Source organism: Microtus oregoni, unplaced genomic scaffold, assembly GCF_018167655.1.
Source record: "Microtus oregoni isolate MIOR12 unplaced genomic scaffold, Mior012 000033F_ref0000390, whole genome shotgun sequence".
Classification (NCBI taxonomy): domain Eukaryota; kingdom Metazoa; phylum Chordata; class Mammalia; order Rodentia; family Cricetidae; genus Microtus; species Microtus oregoni.
The window spans coordinates 23,095,419-23,104,538 of record NW_024543092.1 but is presented as its reverse complement, the minus strand read 5'-3'; positions in this window follow the sequence as shown (position 1 = coordinate 23,104,538).

Here is a 9,120-nt window from a genome sequence, read left to right as displayed (position 1 = left end):
TTGTAAAGGAGGAAGGGTCATGGGGTCTTCTTGGCACATCCCACCTCTGCCCCTCCGATTATCATCTCTCGGCCTTCCAATCCTCCCACGTAGGATGGAGAAATCCCAACCACGTGTCACGGAGTCCCCCACCCTACAGCCTGGGAAGTTTCCACCTGGAGCTGACCAAGGAATGGTTTCTATGCCTGGAAACCACAGACTGGAAAGAACCCGGCCACTTCCAAGTGGTGTGTCCCCAAAGGTGGGTGGGAGTCAGCATGGTGCCTGATCACAGTGCCAGCATTACCTTGAGGGGAGCAGCGCCTCGAGAGGGCACCTGGGAAGTCTTAGTCCTTCATCAGACCTCTGCTGTGGATGCCTTTGACTGCCTCTCATCAGGACAAACCCCTTGTCCCCAACCTACAACTCCATAACCTAAAACGATGACGTAGAAGCAGGGGTTTATGGAACCTGAGACTTGGAACCGTGGGGGAGGAGCCCAGCAGGAGGCAGCTGAGTGGAGAGGAAAAGCAAGGAGCTGCCTTCCATAGGATAGCACAGTACCAGAAGCCAAATCAATTCCCTCCCATGGCCACCAAAGCCCCACTACGGCTAATCCCCACCCCCTTTCCAGTGTAAGGGGGTGGTGGCCATTGGCAGGTTCAGGAAAGACTGAGCATTGGTGAGTGTCAGGGCTTCTCAGACAGAGAATGTCTGAGAACTGAGAATGCCCTGACCACAAATCACAACTATAACAACATACTTCCTGTTTCTACATATAATCATGTGTGCTCATCAGCCTAGGCTGTATACAAACAGGAATGAGAAGCTGAGCCACAATGACAGGCAGTCTGGCTGGAGACAAGGTGTTTCCTAGTGAGAGACAAGCAAAGGCATCTGTAGCACGGCCATTCACAGCCCCCCTCAGTGGTTTCTGCAAAGGTGGACAGGCAACCATGGCTTCTCTGAAGGGGGACTCCACACTCCCCAACACTGGCTCCTAAGGGCCTCTCTTCAGGAGTACCCTCCCCCTGAGCCCCCCAGGAATCATGGGTCACTTCACCTAGCCTAAGATGGTGGCTTCTGCCAGGACATGGCTCATCCAGGCCATATCCCAACAGCTCTCTGTGTCCTCCACACAGCTAGCATTAGAACTCCGGGAAACCTCTCCATTCTAAACTGACTCTCTGACTTAAAGGGCCATGCCAACTCATACAGCCTTGGGATTTTTATAAGGTTAAACAGTCACCACCCGTGATTTAGCTAGAGTAAGCTCATATCCATCCACACAGAGAACTGGAGTGAGCCATATTGTCTGCACAACTGATGATGATACCAAGTTTCCTACACTCAGCAGAATAAAGACTCAATTCTCTCAGCACACATTCTTGAAAAACTATAACATTTCTGTAAAATAAAAACAGCTTAGGGATGCTCACAGATAGAATATGATCTCTACAAGGCTAAATGGAAGACACAAGACAAAACTTCATCATTCCACAAAATGCTTTATGGACTAAATGGTCCCTCTGGGTTTCGTGATTAAGGGCGATGATGAGCAAGAGGGAAAGAGTCAGTGCATTGCCTTCATCCCTGAATCCCTGGCCCTCACTTCTCATCCATGTTGCTGGATTTGGAGTGGTTGAATATTTAAAGGCAAATAGAATGAACATTTTATACAAGAGTGTGTCATTCCCTACCTGTGGACTCATGATGTATATCCTGGGGACATAGAGTGTTCTAACTGGGTTGGGATTGACTATGCCGCTCCTAGGAGACCTTAAGCTGCTTCTCTGTCTCTCTCCATTATCAAGTTCTTCTTGGACCAAGTCCTCGTTAGCCAGCAGAGGCCGGGTGTCCAGGGCTTTGATTGTATCCATTGGATGATAAGACACCCAGGGCCTGGCTCTGGTCAGAGGCACTCCTGCCCAGTAAGGAACCTAACATGGGTCCATGTGAGTGTGTCTGCAGAACCCTCCGGCCGCACAGCTGGAGAGGGAGCAGAGCTTCAGAGGTGCGAGGAGAGCCACCTCCAGCAGACTCCACACCACTGTAGCCTCTTCTCTGCCTGGGAGTAGGCTGGGTGGGGGATGTCCGTAAGCACACTTGCGGGAAGGGCCACACTGTGTTGCCTTCTGCCCACTCTGATGGGCAAACATCTGGGGAAGCCCCTCAGAAGTGCCTGTACGGGTGTACACAGATGACACCTTACAGACGTCAGTCAGCCTGAACCTGCTTGGGACATTGTTCAGTTGGGTGATCTGTGACATGGGACAGGCAGAAAATGATGACATCTTGAATGGGGAAACCCTACACATACCTTTCCTGCATTCCAGACTCATGTCATGGTTGCTCTTGTCCTTACATTTATAGAGGAGGGGACAGCATATATCTCATTTACCTGGGAGCAGAAGTCAGTTCCAAAGTGGCCTGTTAAGGGGGCATGGACACATTTTCTAGGAAACACACAAAGGAGGCTCCTAAGGACTGTCCTATGTGTGATCCCTGCAGACCGGCAAGGTGATTTGGAGGTTTACCTACTAGTCAAGCCCACGTGTAACATCTGAGTGTAAATACTTAGCTGTGTGTTACTGAGATCTGTATTAAGGTACACGGACACTCCCACTCCTCTTTGAACTCAGGTGACAGTAGACTCCAGGGATGTCTGCAGGTGTCCTGATTGTCCACCATAGGATGGTTAAGAAATAATGTAAGCCCCAAGTGAAACCCAGACCCAGAGGTCAAAGCCTTCTTACTAAACTGCACTGCCCAAGGATACACACAAAGATGAATGTGTTTGCCTGTTCCAATCTCCTCCTTAAGATCTGTGGGGTTGAGACAGTCAATCCTCATGAATTCTGTCGTCTCGCCTACTCTGAGAATGAAGTGGGCAGACAGCTAAGGCTAAAGAAATGAAGAGGGCTTTATTTGGACAGTATTAATAATTCAAATGGGAAAATAGAAGGTCACCATGTGGGAGCATCAAGCTGAGTATAACCGGAGACCCTTTGAACTCGTGGTACTAGAAGGACTCCGACCAAAGGTTGCCAGTAAATGCCACAGCTCTGTGCTCTCAGGAGCTCTGTGTTCTCAGGATGTTACGAGAGCAGTGCCCTGAAAAATAAATCTTCAGAAGGTGTGTTAGTCAGGCTTCTCTAGAGGAACAGACTTAGAGAAAGAATATATATTCATATATGAAGAAATTTATTAGAATAGCTTATAGGCTGTGGTTCAGCTAGCTCAACAATGGTTGTCTATCAATGAACGTTCCAAGAATCCAGTAGCTTCTTGGTCCATGAGGATGGATGCCTCCGCTGGTCTTCATCATACACTAGAATCCTGAAGATGTAGGCTCTAATGCCATTGAAGGAATGGACTTCCTAGCGAGAGTGAGGGCAAACAGGCAAAGAGAGAGTGAGCTTCCTCCTTCCATGCCCCTCTGTAGACTTCCAGCAGAAGGTGTGGCCCAGATTAAAGGTGGATCTCCCCACCTCAAAGATCCAGATTAGAAGTGAGTCTTCCCAAAGCTGGAGGAAGCTCACAGACTCTAGACCTGCAGCTAGGGGCCCTGCATGGGACCCACCTAGGCCCTCTGTATGTGGGTCACAGTGGTGTAGGCTGCTCTGTTTGTGGGGCCCCTAGCAGTGGGACCAAGATCTGTCCCTGGTGCATGATCTGACTTTTTGGAACCTATTCCCTACGGTGGGATGCCTCCTTCAGCCTTGATTCTCGGGGGAAGAGCTTGGGCCTGCTTCAGCTTGTAACCCCATGCTTTGCTGACTCCCACGGGAGGCCCTTTCTGAGGAGTGAATGGGGGGAGGGGTTAGAAAGGAGATTGGGGGAAGGAATGGGAAGAGAGGAGGGAGGAGAAACTGTGGTTGGTATGTAAAAATAAATTTAAAAACTTAATTAAAAAAGAAGTGGGTCTTACCATTTCAAAAGATTTAATTAAGAAAAGTACCTCACAGGTGTGCCCAGCCATTTGGGTTTTAATTAGTTCCAGATGTAGTCAAGTTGACGACCAAGAATGACCAGCACTGAAGACACACGGTTGAAGGCAGGGGCAGAAGGAAAGAGGCCTGAGAGGCTGAGGCAAGAGTGAGCTCCCCTGCTGGTAGCGCAGGCATTGCAGGAGTGTGTAGGAGGTGTCGTCTGTTCTTCCTTCCCCAAGGAGTTGTCCAACGAATTTGACAATACAGAGGTCAAACATCTAGATATATAGACCTAGGCAGACTCTGATCAACAGGTATGCAAATGAGGTGAAAACTAAGAACCAATCAAGGGAAGGCCTGTTAGCCGAGCAAGCACAGCCCACCAAAAGGGTTTTCAACCAAGCCAGTGGCTCCATTTCTTTTTTAGACATTGTTGTCCTAGGGAAGCAGGCACTCTGGGGTCAGAAGGGCACAGCAGAACAATTTTGTGGAGTTTTCAGTCCTGGACTCTACTGCTGAGGAATCTCAGGCCTGTTTAAGGCCAGAGTCTTTGCTTCCCTCCCTGGCAAAAGCAGCTGGCTACCGCTGCTCCAACCATCAAGCACACAGGGGTCCTCGCCCTATGAGTGTGAGACTGATGGGGGACATTTCAATTCACACAAAATTCCCTGTTTCAGGGGGATTTTCCATTTGAGTGTGGCTATCACAGGTGATTCTCACTTTAAACACAGGCTCCTCACAAACGTGTAAAGGTTTGACCTTCTCCATAAGCTCAGCGGTGACGCAGCTTAGACCAGCAGTTCCCAACCTGTGGGTGGAGACCCCTTGAGGGTCCCAGGATCAGACATTTATTTTTGATTCATAACTGTAGCAAAATGACAGTTGTGACGTAGCAATGAAAGTAATTTTATGGTTGGGGGTCCCCACAACATGAGGAGCTGTGTTAAAGGGTCACCGCTTTAGAAAGGTTGAGAACCATGGGCTTAGAGAAGCCACCAGTTTGTAGCAACTTGTCCGTTCCTTCTCTGGTAAACACCTGGTTGCCGAGTGGTGGGAGTGTATGATATGTGTCATGGTGACTGTTCTCTGAGCAGAGAGATGTCCAGAGCTGATGGAATCACTCGTTTCATGTCCGCTAGTGTTTGCAAGAGGATCCAAGTGACTTGGGGATAAGATTGGGTTTTAGAGAGGAGACACAGACTTACTTAGACTTGACAGTGAGCTACTTCTTCCTATAGACCCAGAGAGCTACTTCAGATCAACCTTGACTTCTGGTCCCAATGCTGGGAAGGCCACAGAGGGCAAACCCCGAAAGGCTCTAGACACCAGTGTCAGCTGTAGGATGTACAACTTCCTGATGAGGATCTAATCACAAGGTGAGTGGACATGACCCTGTCAGCAGAGTGACGCCCTGGGCCTGGGAGCGCTCTTCCCTCCTGGCTTTTCCGTAGATCTTTTGATTCTCTGGATTCCAGCGCCCAGTGACCGATGAGCATGTTCATTTTGCCTGCTTCTTTGGTTGATCGAAAAGTACTTTGTTATTTGTCAAATAACTCATTTAATCAAGCCCAAATCAGTAAATCAGCGAAGTGTATTTCCTGAGATCCCGGGGGGGGGGGGCTGTGTGGGATGAAGGCGTTCACTGAGCAGAACCACTCGGCAGTAGCATCAAGACGGCCTGGACAGGGAAGGCAAGCAGGAGCCAGTGAGGAGCTGGCATGCTGAAGTCCAGGGCGCAGCTAAGGGAATACTGTGCACACAGCCAGGGAGCCCTGAACACTTCCCGACAGGTTTGCTCTCTTTGCTTGATGCAGAATTGAGTCATCGGGACAGAAAGAGCTCAGTGTCGTGGGCCTTTGTTCTTTTTGTCATGTTTTAAAAATTCTTAAAATAGGCCGGGCGGTGGTGGCGCACACCTTTAATCCCAGCACTCGGGAGGCCGAGGCAGGCGGATCTCTGTGAGTTCGAGACCAGCCTGGTCTACAAGAGCTAATTCCAGGACAGGCTCCAAAACCACAGAGAAAACCTGTTTTGAAAAAAAAAATTCTTAAAATAGAATTTTTTTTATTGGGTCTATAGGAAAGAAGTAGCTCATTGTCAGTCAAGTCACTGGCTTAGCTCATGATAACAGAAAATTCTCGCGTGAGACTCGGTTCTGGCCCCAGGGAATGTAAGGTGCAGAGGAGCAGAGTCCGGGCTGCACTGAGCCCAGAGTTAGACACTCAGGCAAAGAAGCATGTATCGGCACGGAGGGCCGGAGGAGAGAGAGCATCGGCCATACCAGAGAAGCGAGGGCATACAGAGAGGCGGAAAGGCCAGGAGGGAGATCAGCAGCTGTCCCAGGAGGCCACCCTCGAGGAAGAGGAATTCTGAGACTAAACTCTAGGGTATCACGGTGCATTGTAACAGTTGGTGAATTGTCGTGTGGTGGCAATTTGATTTGATGACATGTGATTATGCCTGCTAAAAGTAGACCCTGGGGATCAGGATCACACACTCCGCCCCCATTTTAGACCCAAGCATGTTTGTCTTCAAGAGTCCTCCAAACCCTCTTGTCTGAGGGTGAGACGGCTCTCGTAACTCTCTGACAGGATGGAAAGCGAGCAATGTTCCTGAAAACAACTATGAAGGCAACCCTTCCAACAAGGGTGACTATTGCTATCCCATGATATGAAATGTCTACAGTGGGGAAGCTCTGGCAGCTCAGACACAGAGTCCATGAGAGACTCTGACTCCCCCAGCTTCCTGACTTTGTTTCTGCTGGGTGTCGTGAGACTCGATTTGATGGTGCTTGCTTTCGATTGCTCTATCAATTAGACCACTGCAGTCATTCCACTGGCTGCTGTGAGCCACCTTCTTTGAGGATGTGTTCCTACCTCTTTCCTTCACCTGCTCCTCACTCTTTATGATTTTACTACTGCTTGATATACACTTACCAAACTCACTCATTCAAAAATCCAGCCACTGTAGATCATTCTCAGCCCACACAAAACAGCGGGCTTAGATGCTATTCCTGCGACATTTGGACCCTTGATCTTAGACTGTATAGAGGAAGCAATGGGCCCTGCTGTAATTTTATCACCATGAAACCAGTGGATTGTGAAAGATGGTTCTGGAAGAAGCATATAAATGAATGAAAGAGGAAGGTGGGAAGCCTGGCTGCTTCGGTCAGCAGTAAGCAGCCTGTCATGTGAGAAGAAGGTATCGGATACCGTTAGTTGGTTTTCTCACTCGTTTTGTATTTATTTACATAAAGGGTCTGACACCGTAGTGTAGGCTGGCCTGAAACTCACCGCACAACTGACACTTGTGTCTATTTTCCTGTCTCGACCTCCTAAACGTTACACAGGTCACCATGCTTAGCTCCACGCCACTGTCCACTGTTTTCCTATAGTATATGCGTAGCATTTGTGGTAGGAAGAATAGGAGTCTCCTGAAGTGCACACACCCTAATCCCTGACCTACACCATCTTGAAAAGAGGACTTTTCGTGTGGGTAGGCCATGGATCTTACAGCGGAGGAGGCTTAAAGTCAACAAAGTCACTAGTGCGCCTGTGTCGGCGAGAAGAAGGAATGAGTGAACAAGGCGTCAATGAGCACATTGCTTGATGGTGGGGAGGGGACGCAGTGCGAGGAACAGAGGTGCCTCCAGCCGATGGGAAGGGACCCATCCCCCTGGGGCTCCAAAAGCACAAGGCCCTGCTGACCCCTAGGGCTCCAGAAGCACATGGCCCTGCTGACCCTGGGCTCCAGCGGGTGTCACTCAGGCGACATTTCTGACCTATGGAGCAGTAGGAGAATGTGTGATCTTCGGAGCCCCCGTATTGTGGCAGAATATTTTTCCTTTTCCTCCTCTGCCTTCTCTTTCCTTCTGCCTCCTCCTTAATTCCCTCCTCCTCTTCTCCCCCTCCCCTTTCTTCTTGTTTTCTGTTTTAAGTTTATTGAGATGGATTCACATAGCTCAGGCTGGCTCAAACTCACTATATCCCAAAGGCTGGCCTTGACTTCCTGATCTTGCCGGCTCTTCCTCTGGAGTCCTGCTACGTCCAGTAAGCTGAAACCTTCTGCCTTTCTAGGCCTTACAGTCCTGGTTGGAGACTGAGGGTTTTCGTGAGTGTGCTGAGTCATGCAGCCTTGCTAACAGACAGTGTTTCAGTTTCGAAAATGTGTCTAGAGGAAGAGCCAGAGACAGGAGGAAGCTTCTCCTTGTCCTGAGGCAGGTGTGTCTGACAATGAAGGAGCCATAGAATGGTAACCATCAGAGTCCAGCTAGATGGAACAAAAGAATGCCTTCCTAATAGCGGGTGCTGAGAAGGAGAGATATCAAAGACGCTGGTGGTTACCTCTCCTCTGGTTCTACAGTTGTTGAACAGATGCCAAACCAGAAGACACTGAGAATTGTGGCTCACCTCCCTCCTTTTGAGCATCACTCCAAGTGCTTTTCTCCCTGGATCCAGACACAAGACTTCAATGAGATTGACTTCCGTCTTCGCATAATTGAAAGTAACTAAATTGAGATGAATATTTTACTGAGAAAATGTGGTTCCCTTTGGAAACTGCCCTCATTCTCCCATCCACAATGGGGACAGGCTGCTCAGTCACTAGAGACTCAGGGCACCTGTGGGCCACGCATGATCATGAGCCTGAGAAGCTGCAAAGTGAGGTTGATCACTGAAGCCCTTGAGTTAAGGACCCTGAAGTGGAGAGCATGTGGGCATGAGAGAGATCAGCTTCCTGCAGGGAAAGATAACTAGAGTTAAGGACAACCCTGTAGTGTCCCAACTCTAGAGGCTGCTGGAAAAGTGACAGGCGCACCGTACATAAAATCTGACCCCTCCCTGGACTAGGACACACAGAAAGTACAGGGTCAGATAAAAAGGCAAGTTCCTGCTGCTTGTATGGGTGGATGCAACTTTCTAAGATCTAAAAATCCGCATTAATGTGTTCCTTGACAAATTCTTCAAAGATCTTGCTTTCTTCAATTCCCTGAATTCGTAAGCCTACCAAGAAAATTATATATATATGTAAATATATAACAAATATATTATATATATAATTATTGTTGTCAACTATACACTTATCTAAACTCATAAAAACAAACACTAGCCCTGTGTACATGCACAACCCCCCAGGAGCCATTGACACAGTGGCTTCTGGGGTTCTTTGCACGCATCATCATCGACAGGGAGAGCCTAACGGATACTCACAG